The 19,829-nt window shown below is 52.5% G+C and overlaps 1 protein-coding gene and 1 non-coding gene across 2 annotated transcripts in view; one reads left to right on the forward strand and one right to left on the reverse strand.

The window, feature by feature from the left end:
• The window catches only part of LOC148666845 (zona pellucida sperm-binding protein 3-like), a 779,162-nt gene that overhangs the window by 669,821 nt on the left and 89,512 nt on the right, over positions 1-19,829 (reverse strand). The gene's annotated exons all lie outside the window — the stretch shown is intronic.
• LOC148666939 (5S ribosomal RNA) lies at positions 51-169 on the forward strand. The gene has a single exon (XR_015938907.1). It is a non-coding gene; the product is annotated as a 5S ribosomal RNA (ribosomal RNA).

Below are 19,829 nucleotides of genomic sequence, written 5' to 3' on the forward strand. Positions count from 1 at the left end.
GTGACGGAGTTGTCCTCTCAATAAGAAGGGTGCCAGCGAGCCTTGCTCTCGCTTACGGCCACACCCCCTTGAGCACACCTGATCTCGTCTGATCTCGGAAGCTAAACAGGGATGGGCCTGGTTAGTACTTGGATGGGAGACCGTCTGGGAATACCAGGTGCTGTAAGCTTTTAAGCGCAGGAGACGCCCTATCCCCGCTCGCTCGCTCATTCCCCTGTTCACACGTGCAGTGCGGCTTGTCCGTCTGTTTATTTGTCAGCTTTGGCGAGACACGGGTGCTTGTGTATTAGCGTGAGCGTTTTTTATTCTGATCAGGAACAGTTTTACAAGTCCGCAAAGGATCGAGGAAAGGTTTATCGCCAGCTGAAAAGAGACACAGCGCTTCGGCTGTGGAGACTTTATTAATAAGGCCCCTCAGTAGTTGAGATCTCTGTTATACCCATCTAGAAACATGCAATCAGCATGTTATTGCTGAAGCAATAGTCACAACATTATTCCACACCTGGGTGAGATGCGGGTTATGATGACAGTCATGCTTTCTACACCTTATACTGAGCTCAGAAATGGACCAAGCGGACATCTCACGAGCAGATCCCTCCGCGTATAAGAAAGGCAACTTGTCTCAGCAAAAATACCACGGATTCACATCCAAAATATGATAAAAAGGCAAAAACCCCACACTTGGAATGCAAACGTACCCTAAAAAGGAAACACGGTTTTAAAACGAACTTGATTTTCCCCTGGAGAAACCTTTTTATGGACACACATCGCATCTATTACACATGTAGAACTAAATATAAAGATAAAACTTAATATAAGAAGTCATGACATATCACACATGACGAAGTCTGGTCCAGAATAAACAGTTTACACTGACCCACCTTTATTTACCCTGGTCACTCACTTCTATTAACTGTTTAACTGGGTAACAAATTAATATTTGTTTCAATTTGGGATCTACACCTGGGAGCCCTGAAATGTTGGCCAGAGGGGAGAAGCTGATATTCAGACGTGAGAATATATTAAAAAAAAAGGATCTGATGTTGTTTTTCACCTGTCTAATCAAAGCTTGTTCAAAAATTATCTGATTATAGGACACACGAGTTTATAATCATACTCATTCCACTTTTTAACCCCGTATATATGCACAATATGAAACGTATATACACTAAATCTCACGTGTGACTCCCATAATATACATTTCTTTACGAAAATTAGGAACACTTACTACAATTATCAACCCCCCATGACGAGGCAATATTTCATACCTTTGTTTCTTTGTGGGTTCAAAGTTCTGTCCTGTCGTTTCACACGTAATGTTTTGGTAGTTATCTCAATTTTCCTTTGCAATTATCTCCAAGATCATCATCAACTTTTTGTAAAACGCTATGCACAACTGATATTTAAAGAAAGTCCTGTACCAAAACGTCTTCGTAGGGAAAGACAACTTTTTTTTCCTTACGTTAGTCGCTACACGGTTACTCAAAAAATCCATTCACCGCCTTTAAAAAAAAGTTTCGTTTTTTATTGTGGTTCACTGACATTTCTGTCACAATTCTGAGGGACCCCAAATAAAATTCACTTGCCGGTATAAAGACGCCGGCGAGGATAAGACAGGTATCGAGCCACCTGCGTATCTAGCGGACGTTTAAAATAAAAAAAATGGCGTGTAATGTTGCGAAGGGCTACTGTTTTTTTTATAGTTTGTCGATTGTAAGGGACGTGGGCCGCGACAGAAATACTGGACGGGGTGGGAAAAGCTTGATTGATGGTTTGTTGTACCGCAACGGTCACAATTGACTCACCAGCAAAGATGGCGCCGGAGCCACATCGACTCCCTCCCGCCCTGCCTCGCACCGAAGCTCGAGCTGCGGAGCGCGACGCCAAACCGCCGGTCCACGGGCGCGGGCGCCGGACATAGACGTCATAAACCCTTCCGAGGCGCAGGAATTATAGATCACGGTAGTTTCTTCTGGACCCGGGTTAGGGACAGTGTGCCCTCCGTGAGAGTCTTCTGAGGAAGCCAGTGTCTCATGGGTGTCCAGGCTTGGTACCATCTGTCCATCACAGGACACACAGACACACACACTCACTCACACACCCTGGACAGGACACCAGTCCATCACAGGACATACACACACCCTAGATAGGACACCAGTCCATCACAGGACACACACACACTCACACACCCTGGACAGGACACCAGTCCTTCACAGGACACACACACACAACCTGGATAGGACACCAGTCCCTCACAGGACACTCAGACACACACACTCACACAACCTGGACAGGAACCAGTCCATCACATGACAAACACACACTCACTCACACACCCTGGACAGGACAGCACTCCATCACAGGACACACACACACCAGGGCCAGTTTTCCCAGAAGCCAATTAGCCCAAAAGCCTGTCTTTGGACCCGAAGAACACAGGGAGAACATGCAGACTCCACACAGACAGTCCCCCCCCCGGGTCCAGACCCGAGCCCGGAGCCCCCCCGCGCTGAACCCCTCCGTACAGACGTCCGCACACAGCTCCGTTGTTCCCGATTCCCGAGGTGATCTGTTAAAAGAAGCCGGTGTGTTGCCTCCAGGTGACATTTCCTACTGGAGTCAGGACAGGAGGCTCTTCTGTACACAGAAGGGGGTGGGGGTGGGGAACAAGCCGCCCAGCCCTGTGGTTGAAGCCGATACCCCGGCTTCTCTCCAGACACAGCTGGGTGAGCTCCTCCAGTCAGTACAGGGGGCTCTACTGTACACAGAGGGTGGCGGGGGTGTGGAACAACTCCTTTGTTCGGGGCCTTGGGGCATTCTTGTTGTGAAAGGCGCTATATAAAAAAACTGAATTGAAATTGAATCTTACAGGTTTGGGTTTTTCGGAGATCTTGTCAGAGATCTTGTCTGACATGCCCGTTTCAAAAACGTAACGACACTCCTCACGTCCGAGCGCCGCCGGTCTGTGACGTAACGTATGCTTACACAACCATGACGGTTTCATCATGGACAGCACGAAAGCCCGAAAAGTGGTTGACGTTTTAATTTGGCAACGCCACGATGGATCCCAGTTTTTTTTTTTATTTTGGGGACCAAAGAGGACAAAAAAGGAAACGTCTGGAGGTGGATCGATGGTCATCTCTGCGGTTGTTCTGATGTTCTGGAAAAAACAAAACAAAAAAAAAACGGCTCGCTTGCCCGGTCGTGTAGTGTTTCCACACCCCACACAAATCAACTTCTCTTCGCCCCCTGGGGCTCGTCGCCCGCCGCACCCCTCTCACGTGATAGGGGCTTCCCCCGGCTGTGACGTACTTACCCCACCCCCTTCGGCCAACGTCATACCGAAGGTCGCACTTCGGGCCGCGGCGATGTTGACGGACTGTCTTGTAGCTTGAGAAGGGTTTAAATTTCAACTTAAGGAGTTGGCCATCGTTATATTTCACGAGGTATCATACGGGGGGAAAAAGAACATTTATATTTATCAACCTACTAGTAATACTGGGTGGATGTCACGTTCCCCAAAGTTCAGTGCCTCTCTCTAATAAAGTAGAAACGCGACATTAAAAAAAAGAACTCCTATTCCCATTTGTAATGACCCCATCGTGTTTTTCCCGGTGTGCGCTTATCTTTCGGAGACCGTTTCTCTCTGGTGTTGTTTTGCTGTTGGAATAAATGCCGAGGTGACCCTTCTGTGTGGAGTCTGCGTATTCTCTCCAGCGGGTCGTTTCCTCCACCGCAGGGGCTGGTCGAACCGGGGTCTCCCAATCGTCACAGAAGTGTGTGTCGTTTTGGGTGGTGGTGGGGGGGTGCATCGGGGATACTGCGCCCCGAGGGGGTGACCTCTCACCTTACTCCGGACAAAGGGAGAAGACCTGTACCTTCACGAGTCCGGGTTGTGAAAACTTCTTCTGGCAGTTCAAAACGTTTCGAAGGGACTACAGCGCTACCCTGTTTTCCATTTCTATCGTGTATTATTAGACAGTCATAAGTATCTGTACTGATCACAGAGTCCCCCTCTCACTGCCAGGACTGAAGCCCAGTGCAGCACGAATAATAATAATAATTAATAAGTCTGGACTCTCCACTCAGAGCTCCTCCCAGGTCAGGTGGATCCCCTCCAGCCCCCCCAGTGTGCAGCCCCTACCTGGATGATGCTCCAGTCCGCTCAGCACACAGCAGCTCTCAGTGGGGAGGAGAGCAGAGGGATGGAGCCAGTTCAGAGAGGGGGGTGATAAGGAGGCCATGATGGGTCAAGACCAGGGGGGGAATCAGGCCAGGACACTGGGGTAACACCCCTACTCTTCTCCAAAAACACCCCGGGATTGTTAACGAGCACAGAGAGTCAGGACCTCGGTTTTACGTCTCATCCGAAGGACGGCGCCTGTTTACAGTCCAGTGTCCCCCGTCACTATACTGGGGTATCAGGACCCACACAGACTGCAGGGTGAGAGCGCCCCCTGCTGGCCCCACTCACACCTCTCCCAGCAGCAATCTTGGGGGGGGGGGGAGGGAAAAAACCAAAAGCTAAACAGATTTTTTTTTAAAAAAATTTATTGATGCTTAACAAAAGGTCATCAGTCCAGTCTGGGGCCCCTCAGCTTCAGTTCAGACCAGTCTGGGGCCCCCCAGCTTCAGTACAGTCTGGGGCCCCTCAGCTTCAGTCCAGTGCAGTCTGGGGTCCCTCAGCTTCAGTCCAGACTGGGGTCCTTCAGCATCGGTCCAGCACAGTCTGGGGTCCCTCAGCTTCGGTCCAGCACAGACTGGGGTCCCTCAGCTTCGGTCCAGACTGGGGTCCCTAAGCTTCGGTCCGGCACAGTCTGGTGTCCCTCAGCTTCGGTCCAGCACAGTCTGGGGTCCCTCAGCGTCGGTCCAGCACAGTCTGGTGTCCCTCAGCTCCTGTCCAGTCCAGTCTGGGGTCCCTCAGCTTCGGTCCAGCACAGTCTGGGGTCCCTCAGCTTCGGTCCAGTCTGGTGTCTCTCAGCTCCGGTCCAGTCCAATTCAGTCCAGTCCAGTCCAGTCCAGATCTTAGCAGGCACAGAACCAGGAAAGGAACCTGGAAAGATATTGTTATTGCAGGTGTGAGGGACACAGACACAGACGTCACCATGACATCAAACAGCAAGAGGAGACTCCTCCTTGAATCACAGACACGACCGGGCGGCGCCCCCCTGTCTGCTCACCTGCACCTCCTCTTCCTCTTCTTGTCCTTCCCGGCAGCCTGCTTCTCCTCTCCCTCGCTCTTCCTCTCCTGAGCTACGGTCTCCGCCGCCTCCATCGGCTCGTCCTGATCTTCTGTCTCCACTGACACGCAGCTCAGGGACTTTAAAAAGACGCATCGGCGCTTCTGAAGCAGAGACAGGAGAGTCACGTTAAGAGTCGGACTGGACACTCCAGTACATGAACACTGCACTGAGAGAGAGAGGGGTTGATACAGACACACTGACTAGACACTCCAGGACATGAACACTGCACTGAGAGAGAGAGGGGTTCATACAGACACACTGACTGGACACTCCAGTACATGAACACTGCACTGAGAGAGAGAGGGGTTGATACAGACACACTGACTAGACACTCCAGGACATGAACACTGCACTGAGAGAGAGAGGGGTTCATACAGACACACTGACTGGACACTCCAGGACATGAACACTGCACTGAGAGAGAGAGGGGTTCATACAGACACACTGACTGGACACTCCAGGACATGAACACTGCACTGAGAGAGAGAGAGGGGTTCATACAGACACATGACTGGACACTCCAGGACATGAACACTGCACTGAGAGAGAGAGGGGTTCATAGAGACACACTGACTGGACACTCCAGTACATGAACACTGCACTGAGAGAGAGAGGGGTTCATACAGACACACTGACTGGACACTGACTTGACACTGGACAGGAGTAAAGAGAGGATCAGAGCATTACCCACCTTCTTTTTCTTCTGTCTCACAGGAGGTGGTGATTGGACCTCCTCCAGCTGGAGTCCGTGGAGGGAGAGAGGGGGCAGGAGAGGGACAGCACAGGGAGAGAAAGAGAGAGACAGGTGAGTCAAGTGTCCCAAGAGCACAGAGACTCTGCTGAGATCACACTCGCAGTGAGTGAGCCTGGGTGTAGCCCACTAATACTGACCCACTGGACACCACATGACAGACAGAAGGAGGAGGAGAGAGACACACCGCCTGGACACCACAGGACAGAGAGGAGGAGAGAGACACACTGAGGACAGAGAGGAGGAGGAGAGAGACACTGACAGACAGGGCTGAAAGAGAGAGAGACAGAGAGGCAGGGACAGGCAGACAGCAGGCCGAGAGAGACACTGACAGACAGGGCTGAAAGAGAGAGAGACACTGAGACCCAGGGACAGACAAGACGGCAAAACTCCACCACAGACAGGACAGGGGGCAGGGTGGGACCAGCACTGACCTCCTTACTCTCTCCTGCCGGAAGAGCTGTCTCCACCTCCTCTTCCTCCTGCAAGTCAAGAGACAGGTGACGGGCTGGCGGGACATCGGCGAACAGAGCTGAAGGCAAAGAGCAGAGGAGACAGGCCCAGCTGGGACAACGCAGGACAGACAGAGAGACAGACAGGGAGACACACGGAGAGACACAGGGAGAGAGACCCAGCTGGGACAACGCAGGACAGACAGAGAGCAGGGAGACACACGGAGAGACACAGGGAGACAGGCCCAGCTGGGACAACGCAGGACAGACAGAGAGCAGGGAGACACACGGAGAGACACAGGGAGACAGGCCCAGCTGGGACAACGCAGGACAGACAGAGAGCAGGGAGACACACGGAGAGACACAGGGAGACAGGCCCAGCTGGGACAACGCAGGACAGACAGAGAGCAGGGAGACATGGAGAGACTCAGACAGAAGGACAGAAAGACAGAAAGAGAGAAGTACAGACGGACAAAAAGACAGAGAAAAGGACAGATGGACTGATGGACAGAAAGGCAGAGAAAAGGACAGAAAGACAGATGGACAGATGGACAGAGAAAAGAACAGAAAGACAGAGGGACAGATGGACAGAGGGACAGATGGACTGAAGGATAGACGGACAGAAGGACAGATGGACAGACAGACGGACAGACGGACAGACTCTGTCACACTTGCCTCGTCAGACATCTCAGCCTCTCTCCTTGCCCTCCGCACTGGGGAGCCCCAGGCGGGGCCTGGCGGGGCCGGGCGGGCGATGGGGGGCAGGACGGGCGGGGGCAGGGGCAGGGGCACTGCCCCGGCAGCAGGGGGGGCTCGCGGGGCATGGTGGGGATGAAGGGGGGGCGTCGGGGCGGGGCGGGCAGGGGCCTGAGGGGGCCGGAGGGGGGGGCCGGGGCCGGGGAGCGGAGGGGGCTCTCGGGCGAGGAGGGGGGGGACACCGAGCCGAACGAGCTGGGCGAGCCCGAGCGGGACGAGCCGGGCGACCCCGGGAGCTCCAGCTGCAGCTCGGCCGCCCTCTCCAGCTTCTGGACGAGCTCGGGGAAACACGAAGACACCACGGGATTCTGTCCAGCGGGGAGAGGGGGAGACACAACGCAGGGGGGATGAGGAGCAGAGACTACGCCTGGACAGGTGAGTGTGTACAGTGTGTCCAGTAAGAGTCTGGACAGGTGAGTGTGTCCAGTGTGTCCAGTGAGAGTGTGGACAGGTGAGTGTGTACAGTGTGTCCAGTAAGAGTCTGGACAGGTGAGTGTGGACAGTGTGTCCAATAAGAGCCCAGACAGGTGAGTGTGGACAGTGTGTCCAGTGAGAGTCTGGACAGGTGGTTGTGTACAGTGTGTCCAGTAAGAGTCTGGACAGGTGGGTGTGTACAGTGTGTCCAGTAAGAGTCCGGACAGGCGAGTGTGTCCAGTGTGTCCAGTAAGAGTCCGGACAGGCGAGTGTGTCAAGTGTGTCCAGAAAGAGTGTGGACAGGTGTGTCCAACAGTAAGAAGCTGTCTTACCCTGTAACCTAGCTCAGGGGTGTTAGGGGGTGCTCTGTCTCCTCCCCAGATCTCACCTTCAGCTCTGGTGAAATGACGGACCACTAGGAGATGCTGGAAACGAGGACACAAGACAGAGGTTAGGTCCACAGAGCTCACTCAATCACTACAGCAAGCAGAGACCTCTCGGCCATCAGGACTGTGGGGGTCAGAGTGTGGAGCTGTAGGGTATCGGGAGTTTAGGGGTCAGTGTGGGGAGCTGTAGGGTATCGGGAGTTTAGGGGTCAGTGGGGGGAGCTGTAGGGTATCGGGAGTTTAGGGGTCAGAGTGTGGAGCTGTAGGGTATCGGGAGTTTAGGGGTCAGAGTGGGGAGCTGTAGGGTATCGGGAGTTTAGGGGTCAGAGTGTGGAGCTGTAGGGTATCGGGAGTTTAGGGGTCAGTGGGGGAGCTGTAGGGTATCGGGAGTTTAGGGGTCAGTGTGGGGAGCTGTAGGGTAGATGTGGGGCACCGGGCCCACCACAGGGCGGCCGGTCCAGTCTCGCGGAAGGCGACCGGGTCAGACTTACGGAAAAGCACCGGGACTTGGGCCAGGACCTCTCCCGCAGCCAGTCCGGGTTCGGCCTGACCGGTGTGACCTGTGAAGACGCCAAACAGCCCATCTCCGAGACAGCTCTGACCAAATAGCCCAGCCCAGTCGTGTCGAGACTAGGGGCCTTGGGCAGTCTCTACAGTGTGTCCAGTGAGAGTGTGGACAGGTGAGTCTCTACAGTGTGTCCAGTGAGAGTGTGGACAGGTGGGTGTGTACAGTGTGTCCAGTGAGAGTCTGGACAGGTGAGTCTGACCAGTGTGTCCAGTAAGAGTCTGGAAAGGTGAGTGTGTACAGTGTGTCCAGTAAGAGTCTGGACAGGTGAGTGTGTACAGTGTGTCCAGTAAGACTCTGGACAGGTGAGTCTCTACAGTGTGTCCAGTGAGAGTCTGGACAGGTGAGTGTGTACAGTGTGTCCAGTAAGAGTCTGGACAGGTGAGTGTGTCCAGTGTGTCCAGTGAGAGTGTGGACAGGTGAGTGTGTACAGTGTGTCCAGTAAGAGTCTGGACAGGTGAGTGTGGACAGTGTGTCCAATAAGAGCCCAGACAGGTGAGTGTGGACAGTGTGTCCAGTGAGAGTCTGGACAGGTGGGTGTGTACAGTGTGTCCAATAAGAGCCCAGACAGGTGAGTGTGGACAGTGTGTCCAGTGAGAGTCTGGACAGGTGGTTGTGTACAGTGTGTCCAGTGAGAGTGTGGACAGGTGAGTGTGTACAGTGTGTCCAGTAAGAGTCCGGACAGGCGAGTGTGTCCAGTGTGTCCAGTAAGAGTCCGGACAGGCGAGTGTGTCCAGTGTGTCCAGAAAGAGTGTGGACAGGTGTGTCCAACAGTAAGAAGCTGTCTTACCCTGTAACCTAGCTCAGGGGTGTTAGGGGGTGCTCTGTCTCCTCCCCAGATCTCACCTTCAGCTCTGGTGAAATGACGGACCACTAGGAGACGCTGGAAACGAGGACACAAGACAGAGGTTAGGTCCACAGAGCTCACTCAATCACTACAGCAAGCAGAGACCTCTCGGCCATCAGGACTGTGGGGGTCAGAGTGTGGAGCTGTAGGGTATCGGGAGTTTAGGGGTCAGTGAGGGGAGCTGTAGGGTATCGGGAGTTTAGGGGTCAGAGGGGGGAGCTGTAGGGTATCGGGAGTTTAGGGGTCAGTGGGGGGAGCTGTAGGGTATCGGGAGTTTAGGGGTCAGTGGGGGAGCTGTAGGGTAGATGTGGGGCACCGGGCCCACCACAGGGCGGCCGGTCCAGTCTCGCGGAAGGCGACCGGGTCAGACTTACGGAAAAGCACCGGGACTTGGGCCAGGACCTCTCCCGCTGCCAGTCCGGGTTCGGCCTGACCGGTGTGACCTGTGAAGACGCCAAACAGCCCATCTCCGAGACAGCTCTGACCAAATAGCCCAGCCCAGTCGTGTCGAGACTAGGGGCCTTGGGCAGTCTCTACAGTGTGTCCAGTGAGAGTTTGGACAGGTGAGTCTCTACAGTGTGTCCAGTGAGAGTGTGGACAAGTGACTGTGTACAGTGTGTCCAGTGAGAGTCTGGACAGGTGAGTCTGACCAGTGTGTCCAGTAAGAGTCTGGACAGGTGAGTCTCTACAGTGTGTCCAGTAAGAGTCTGGACAGGTGAGTGTGTACAGTGTGTCCAGTAAGAGTCTGGACAGGTGAGTCTCTACAGTGTGTCCAGTGAGAGTCTGGACAGGTGAGTGTGTACAGTGTGTCCAGTAAGAGTCTGGACAGGTGAGTCTCTACAGTGTGTCCAGTGAGAGTCCGGACAGGTGAGTCTCTACAGTGTGTCCAGGAAGAGTGTAGGACGTCCAGAGGCAATCTGTGCTCTCAGAAGGCCATAATGGACCTGCAGCTTGGTTTTCCTCGGACCCGCGACCCTGTCTCTTGAGCCGAGGCGTGTCCTCAGTCAAGATCACCACTGGAAGTGTCTCTCCTCGTCTGGAGGTGTTACCTTGAGACCTGGTCTGTCAAGCGCTTTGCGCTGCTATGTGTGTGAAAGGTGCTCTATCAGTGAAGTTTATTATTATTATTATAATACAGCGAGCGCTGCTGGGGGCGGAGAGGCCAGTCGGAGGAGGGCTGGACGCTGGACGCTGGACGGCGGGCGGGAGGGGTGGACTTACGACGCCTCGCCGGGCCCGGGTCCTGCTGCGACCGCGCACGGCCGTGCGGCATCTCTGTCGGTCCATCGCCCTGCCGAGACAAGCAGAGTCACAGAGGGGAGGGGAGGGGGCGGAGCCACACAGCTGGGCGGCTTGTTCCCCACCCCCGCCCCCCTCTGTGTATAGTGTATAGTAGAGCCTCCTGTCCTGGCTGGAGGAGCTCACCCAGCTGTGTCTGGAGAGAAGCCAGGGTATCGGCTTCAACCACAGGGCTGGGCAGCTTGTTCCCCACCCCCACCACTCTCTGTGTAGAGGTGCACCTCCTCTCAATATCTTTTTACAGCACGATCACACCCATAAGAGTGGAGTAACGGGAAAAAAAAACCAACTTATTTCTCAACTTATTTTGTTATTTCTCGACAGCGGCATTTTTAACTGACTTGCCGATTTCACGGGGATACTTCAGAGTGAATCTGAAGCTGGAACTATTATTTGATTGAAGTCGAAGTAACCCACGAATCTTTTTTGGAAGAAACACGTGTTTAGAAAGCGCTATATAGTCCTTTCCTCCTCCTCTCTCTTCACTCCTCTGAGCTCACGGGGCTCCAGCGCCACCCCCCGCTAGATTCCGCCGCTCTGTGACGTCAGGCGGCTCATTGTGACGCCCCCGTGATGTCGCCCCCGACGCGCTCACGGCTCGGCCGCGAAACAAAAATGGCCGACATTTTTCGCGGTTGTTTTTTTTTTAGGTGGACATTTTATTTTTCCAACTCTCAGCGGCCAGCCGGGTGTCCCTGTACGACCCCGGTAGTCGCCACCTCGGACAGGCAGGGGAAACGGGTCCACGTGTTTCCGGCCCAATGGTTACAAAAGCTGCACTTGAATTTAAAGACAAAATCACGTCGAGGGCGCATTCAGCACCCCCACGTCCAACACGGATTTCCGTTAGGTATGGTTCAGTGAAATTAGCACCCCCCCTACCCCCAAGTCAAAGAAAGACCAACCTCCACCCCCCTCTAGCGGCCAAGGGCGGAAATTTCGGGCCACGCCACGTCCAAAAAACACGGGTTCCCCCCCCCCGTCCTGCGGGGAAAAGAGACGGCATTTTCTTTTCCGAGCGCTGCGTGGGACCTCACGACCCCCCCCAAAAAAACGGGCTTCGGAGACGAGGAAAACCAGGCACGTCAACCTCTCTACAACACCACCCGGCCGTTTCTGTTTCAGACCGTGGGAAAAAAGAAAATTTCACCCCTCACCGACCGCCGCGCAAAAAAACACAACTTCACGCTACAGAAACGGCCTGTGTGAGGGGGGGCACGGGAAAAAAATAAAACCTGCGTGTTTTCGGCAGAGTAAGCTCAGCGGGGAAACTCCCTGAATCTCGGGGTTGCTTCTTGAACCCCGAAAACGACCTTTTTTCTCTCTCTCGTTTTCTTGGTGTCTGGGACGTTCACGAACTCCGCCGCGTCGGTGCGATTCCCAGCGGGACTTGAACATAACCCCCCCCCCCCCCCATGGAGCCACAGCGCCCCCGTGTGGCAGAGAGGACCACCACCCGCAGGGCTGAGCTTTTACTGCCGTGTCCCGCTTTCACTCTGGCGATAAAGGAGGGAATCAAGGAGGAGAATTAATATTGTGATCCACCAGTCCATCACAGGACACACACACACCCTGGACAGGATACCAGTCCTTCACAGGATACCAGTCCATCACAGTACACACACACACCCTGGACAGGACACCAGTCCATCACAGGACACACACACACTCACACACCCTGGACAGGACAGCAGTCCATCACAGGACACACACACACTCACACACCCTTGACAGGACACCAGTCCATCACAGGATGTTCAGTGCCTCTCTCTAATAAAGTAGAAACGCGACATTAAACTCCGTTCAAAACGGGAGAAATCACCAGGACACCATACACTTTGCTCCGGACGATGGGAGAAGACCTGTACCTTCACGAGTCCGGGTTGTGAAAACTTCTTCTGGCAGTTCAAAACGTTTCAAGAGACTACAGCGCTACCCTGTTTTCCATTTCTATGGTGTATTATTATACAGTCATAAGTATCTGTACTGATCACAGAGTCCCTCTCTCACTGCCAGAACTGAAGCCCAGTGCAGCACGAATAATAATAATTAATTCGTCTGGACTCTCCACTCAGAGCTCTTCCCAGGTCAGGGGGATCCAGTGGGGAGGAGAGCAGAGGGATGGAGCCAGTTCAGAGAGGGGGGTGATTAGGAGGCCATGATGGGTCAAGACCAGGGGGGGAATCAGGCCAGGATAGTGGGGTAACACCCCTACTTTTCTCCAGAAACACCCCGTGATTGTTAATGAGCACAGAGAGTCAGGACCTTGGTTTGACGTCTCATCCGAAGGACGCCGCCTGTTTACAGTCCACTGTCCCCCGTCACTATACTGGGGCATCAGGACCCACACAGACCGCAGGGTGAGAGCGCCCCCTGCTGGCCCCACTCACACTTCTCCCAGCAGCAACTTTGGGGGGGGGAAACCAAAAGCTAAACAGATTTTTTTAAAAATTTTTATTGATGCTTAACAAAAGAACAAAAATTACAAGCTTCAGTCCAGACTGGGGTCTGGGGTCCCTCAGCTTCAGTCCAGTCCAGTTTGGGGCCCCTCAGCTTCAGTCCAGTCCAGTCTGGGGCCCCTCAGCTTCAGTCCAGTCCAGTTTGGGGCCCCTCAGCTTCAGTCCAGTCCAGAATGGGGCCCCTCAGCTTCAGTCCAGTCCAGTCTGGGACCCCTCAGCTCCAGTCCAACCTGGTGTCCCTCAGCTCCAGTGCAGTCCAGACTGGGGTCCCTCAGCTTCGGTCCAGCACAGACTGGGGTCCCTCAGCTTCGGCCCAGCACAGACTGGGGTTCCTCAGCTTCGGTCCAGCACAGTCTGGGGTCCCTCAGCTTCAGTCCAGACTGGGGTCCCTCAGCTTCGGTCCAGCACAGTCTGGGGTCCCTCAGCTCCAGTCCAGTCCAGTCTGGTGTCTCTCAGCTCCTGTCCAGTCCAGTCTGGGGCCCCTCAGCTCAAGTCCAGTCCAGTCTGGTGTCTCTTAGCTCCAGTGCAGTCCAGTCTGGTGTCTCTCAGCTCCAGTCCAGTCCAGTCTGGTGTCCCTAGGCTCCAGTCCAGTCCAGTCTGGTGTCCCTCAGCTCCTGTCCAGTCCAGTCTGGGGCCCCTCAGCTTCAGTGCAGTCCAGTCTGGCGTCCCTCAGCTCCAGTCCAGTCCAGTCCAGATCTTAGCTGGCACAGAACCAGGAAAGGAACCTGGAAAGAATATTGTTATTGCAGGTGTGAGGGACACAGACACAGACGTCACCATGACATCAAACAGCAAGAGGAGACTCCTCCTTGAATCACAGACACGACCGGGCGGCGCCCCCCTGTCTGCTCACCTGCACCTCCTCTTCCTCTTCTTGTCCTTCCCGGCAGCCTGCTCCTCCTCTCCCTCGCTCTTCCTCTCCTGACCCACGGTCTCCGCCGCCTCCATCGGCTCGTCCTGATCATCTGTCTCCACCGACACGCAGCTCAGGGAGTTTAAAAAGACGCACCAGCGCTTCTGAAGCAGAGACAGGAGAGTCACGTTAAGAGTCGGACTGGACACTCCAGGACATGAACACTGCACTGAGAGAGAGAGAGGGGTTCATACAGACACATGACTGGACACTCCAGTACATGAACACTGCACTGAGAGAGAGAGGGGTTCATACAGACACACTGACTGGACACTCCAGTACATGAACACTGCACTGAGAGAGAGAGGGGTTCATACAGACACACTGACTGGACACTCCAGTACATGAACACTGCACTGAGAGAGAGAGGGGTTCATACAGACACACTGACTGGACACTGACTGGACACTGGACAGGAGTAAAGAGAGGATCAGAGCATTACCCACCTTATTTTTCTTCTGTCTCACAGGAGGTGGTGATTGGACCTCCTCCAGCTGGAGTCCGAGGAGGGAGAGAGGGGGTAGGAGAGGGACAGCACAGGGAGAGAAAGAGAGAGACAGGTGAGTCAAGTGTCCCAAGAGTACAGAGACTCTGCTGAGATCACACTCGCAGTGAGTGACACCGACACTAACCAGCCTCAGGACAGCACTGCTAGAGCACCACAACCCAGACTCAACCACATCACAGCACAGATCAAACAGCAATATCTCACACACTGGGACACACACACACAAACACAACATAAACTGGAATGCTACAGAACCTTAAACAGACAATACACACTAGCTGAATATTTGACCAAAATAAAAAATAACAAACAGAAACAGACCCTGACGAAGTACAGGCTCAGTGACCACAACCTGGCCATAGAAACTGGGCGACACAGGCAGACCTGGCTGCCCAGAGAGGACAGGCTGTGCTCCCACTGCCAGCGGGGAGAAATAGAGACAGAGGTGCACTTCCTACTGCACTGTGACAGATACTCTGGGATTAGAGAAACATTCTTCCCGAAATTCAGAAATCTAATCCTAGAGTTCCCACACCTGCCAGAATCACAACGGGTCCCAATCCTACTGGGAGAGGGAGGAGGGAACTCAGTTGATCTGGCAGCCCAGTATGTGATCTCCTGTCACAGCCTGAGGAACAGTGAGTCTGTCTCCCAATAATGCTCCAGCCGCCTACAGTATATGTCAATATTTTATAATATGTCTTTGTTGTAAATGTCTGTAACATCTCTGCTTTACGCAGAGAGTGGCGGGGGTTGGATGTCAAGGCCCGACGATACCGCATTACGCAGAGAGTGGAGGGGTGGGATGTCAGGGCCTGACGACACTGCTTTATGCAGAGAATGGAGGGGTGGGTGTCAGGGCCATACGACACTTCTTTATTCAGAGAGTGGAGGGGGTGGGATGTCAGGGCTAGATGACACTGCTTTACACAGAGAGTGGAGAGGTGGGTGTCAAGGCTATACGACAGTGCTTACCGCAGAGAGTGGTGGGGGTGTGATGTCAGGGCCATACAACAGTGCTTTACACAGAGAGTGGTGGGGGTGGGATGTCAGGGCCATATGACACTGCTTTACACAGAGAGTGGCGGGGCTAGGATGTCAGGGCCATATGACACTGCTTTACACAGAGAGTGGTGGGGGTGGGATGTCAGGGCTTGATGACACTGCTTTATGCAGAGAGTGGAGGGGTGGGATGTCAGGGCTATACGACAGTGCTTTCGGCAGAGAGTGGTGGGGGTGTGATGTCAGGGCCATACGACACTTCTTTACGCAGAGAGTGGCAGGGCTTGACGACACTGCTTTATGCAAAAAATGGAGGGGTGGGTGTCAGGGCTATATGACAGTGCTTTCCGCAGAGAGTGGTGGGGGTGTGATGTCAGGGCCATACAGCAGTGCTTTACACAGAGAGTGGTGGGGGTGGGATGTCAGGGCCATATGACACTGCTTTACACAGAGTGGCGGGGGTGGGATATCAGGGCCTGACAACACAGCTTAACGCAGAGTGTGGAGGGGTGGGTGTCAGGGTTATACGGCAGTGCTTTACGCAGAGAGTGGTGGGGGTGTCATGTCAGGGCCATACGACAGTGCTTTACACAGAGAGTGGCGGGGGAGGGATGTCAGGGCTTGACAACACTGCTTTATGTAGAGAGTGGAGGGGAGGGTTTCAGGGCCATAAGACACTGCTTTATGCAGAGAGTGGAGGGATTGGTGTCAGGGCCATATGACACTACTTTACACAGAGAGTGGCGGGAGTGGGATGTCAGGCCCTGACGATACTACTTTACGTAGACAGTGGCGGGGGTGGGATGTCAGGGCCTGACGACACTGCTTTATTCAAAGAGTGGAGGGGTGGGTGTCAGGGCTATACGACAGTGCTTAATGCAGAGAGTGGAGGGTTGGGTGTCAGGGCTATACGACAGTGCTTTCCGCAGAGAGTGGTGGGGGTGTGATGTCAGGGCCATACGACACTTATTTACGCAGGGAGTGGCAGGGGTGGGATGTCAGGGCCTGACGATACTTATTTACGCAGAGAGTGGCAGGGGTGGGATGTCAGGGCCTGAAGATACTGCTTTTCGCAGAGAGCGGAGGAGGTGGGATACGACCTCTCAGTGGGGCCAGCAGGGGGCACTCACCCTGCGGTCTGTGTGGGTCTTAATGCCCCAGTGTAGTGACGGGGGACACGATCTGGCCCACCAGCGACGAGCAGGTTACCAGATCTAGACAAAGGGGGCAACTCTTAGTCGTATGAGCTTAGTCACACATCGCAGCGATTAAAAAACAAAACAAACATATTATGTCTGTTACTGACGACTTTTTTTTCCTACATTGAAAGTCTCTTTCCCGGGTGATTTTCTAGCGCGACTGGGGCTCTTCATTTCTCCTTGGTGTCTCATCGCGGGTGGATTTGAAACAGACCACAGAAGGTGGTCACACACTATATTATTATTGAGAGACAGGCTCACTGTACCTCAGGCTAGGACAGTAGATCACACTGTATTATTATTATTATTAATATTATTGAGAGTCTGGCTCACTGTTCCCCAGGCTGGGACAGGAGATCCCACACTATATTATTATTATTGAGAGACAGGCTTACTCTCTGTTCCTCAAGCTGAGACAGGACATCACATACTGTATTATTATTGATTGACAGGCTCACTGTTCCTCAGGCTGGGACAGGAGATCACACACTGTATTATTATTATTGAGAGACAAGCTCACTGTCTGTTCCTCAGGCTGGGACAGAGGATCACACACTGTATTATTATTATTTAGAGACAGGCTCACTGTCTGTTCCTCAGAGTTGGACAGGAGATCCCACACTGAATTATTATTATAGAGAGACAGGCTCACTGTATGTTCCCCAGGCTGGGTCAGGAGCTCACACAGTATTATTATAATTATTGAGAGACAGTCTCACTGTCTGTTCCTCAGTCTGGGACAGGAGATCACACACTGTATTATTATTATTGAGAGACAGGCTCACTGTCTGTTCCCCAGGCTGGGACAGGAGATAACACTGTATTATTATTATTGAGAGTCTGGCTCACTGTTCCCCAGGCTGGGACAGGAGATCACACACTGTATTATTATTATTGAGAGACAAACTCACTGTCTGTTCCTCAGGCTGGGACAGTAGATCACACTGTATTATTATTATTGAGAGTCTGGCACACTGTTCCCCAGGCTGGGACAGGAGATCCCACACTGTATTATTATTATTTTGAGACAGGCTCACTGTTTGTTCCTCAGGCTGGGACAGGAGATCACACACTGTATTATTATTATTGAGAGAGAGAGGCTCACTGTCTGTTCATCAGACTGGGACAGGAGATCCCACACTGAATTATTATTATTGAGAGACAGGCTTACTCTCTGTTCCTCAGGCGAAGACAGGACATCACATACTGTATTATTATTGATTGACAGGCTCATTGTTCCTCAGGCTGGGACAGGAGATCAGACACTGTATTATAGTGAGACAGGCTCACTGTATATTCCCCAGGCTGGGACAGGAGGTCATACATTATATTATTATTAAAGAGAGACAGGCTCACTGTATGTTCCACAAGCTGAGACAGGAATTCACACTGTATTATTATTATTGAGAGACAGGCTCACTGTCTGTTCCTCAGGCTGGGACAGAGGATCACACACTGTATTATTATTGAGAGACAGGCTCACTCTCTGTTCCTCAGGCTGGGACAGGAGATCACACATTGGCTTGTTATTGAGAGGCAGGCTCACTGTCTGTTCCTCAGGCTGGGACAGGAGATCACACGCTGTATTATTATTATTGAGAGACAGGCTCACTGTCTGTTCCTCAGGCTGGGACAGGAGATCACACGCTGTATTATTATTATTGAGAGACAGGCTCACTGTCTGTTTCTCAGGCTGGGACAGGAGATCACACACTGTATTATTATTATTGACAGATAGGCTGACTGTCTGTTCCTCAGAATGGGACAGGAGATCACACACTGTATTACTATTATTGACAGATAGGCTCACTGTGTCTTCGCTTGGGCTTGAACAGGAGATCACACACTGGATTATTATTATTGAGAGACAGGCTCACAGTCTGTTCCTCAGGCTGGGACAGGAAATCACACACTCTATTATTATTATTGAGAGACAGGCTCACTGTCTGTTCCTCAGGCTAGGGTAGGATATCACACACTGTATTATTAGTATTGAGAGAAAGCCTCAGTGTTCCCCAGGCCGGGAAAGGAGATAACACATTGTATTTTTATTATTGAGAGACAGGCTCACCCTTCCTCAGGCTGGGACAGGAGTTCAAACTGTATTATTATTATTATTGAGAGACAAGCTCACTGTTCCTCAGGCTGGGACAGGAAATGACACACTGTATTATTATTATTGAGAGACAGGCTCACTGTCTGTTCCTCAGGCTGGGACAGGAGATCACAAACTGTATTATTAGTATTGATAGACAGCCTCAGTGTTCCCCAGGCTTGGACAGGAGATCACACACTGTATTATTAGTATTGAGATACAGACTCACTGTCTGTTCCTCCTGCTGGGACTGGAGATCACACACTGTTCTATTATTACTGAGGGACATGCTCACTGTTTGTCCTTCAGACTGGGACAGGACATTCCACACTAGGTTATCATTATTGAGAGACAGGCTCGCTGTCTGTTCCTCAGGCTAGTACAGGAGATCACGCACTGTATTATTATTATTTAGATACAGGCTCACTGTGTGTTCCTCTGGCTGGGACAGTAGATCACACTGTATTATAATTATTGAGAGGCTGACTCACTGTTTCCCAGGCTGGGACAGGAGATCACACAGTGTATTATTATTGAGAGACAGGCTCACTGTCTGTTCCTCTGGCTGGGGCAGGGAATCACACACTGTATTATTAGTATTATTAAGAGACAGGCTCGCTGTCTGCTCCTCAGGCTGGGACAGGATATCACACACTGTTGTAGTGTTCTCTCACGAAGCACCAGTTCTGTAGGGGTTTGGGCATTTACTGGGACAATTATTTTTGTGGCAGTAAATCACAAAATTGATTATTTTATGGTCTTAGAATCCAACCATGCGACATAACTCAAACAACGCACACACAGGTACTAATACACGAGGATACATGTGTTAATATATAGAATATGCATGCAAACCTAACAGATCTTATCGTAAGGGTTATCAGAATTCATTCAGTTACAAAGAGTTACACATATCAAGAGGACATAAGTTCGGTATATC

Source organism: Lepisosteus platostomus, chromosome 5 (genome assembly GCF_059453375.1).
Source record: "Lepisosteus platostomus isolate fLepPlt1 chromosome 5, fLepPlt1.hap1, whole genome shotgun sequence".
Lineage (NCBI taxonomy): Eukaryota > Metazoa > Chordata > Actinopteri > Semionotiformes > Lepisosteidae > Lepisosteus > Lepisosteus platostomus.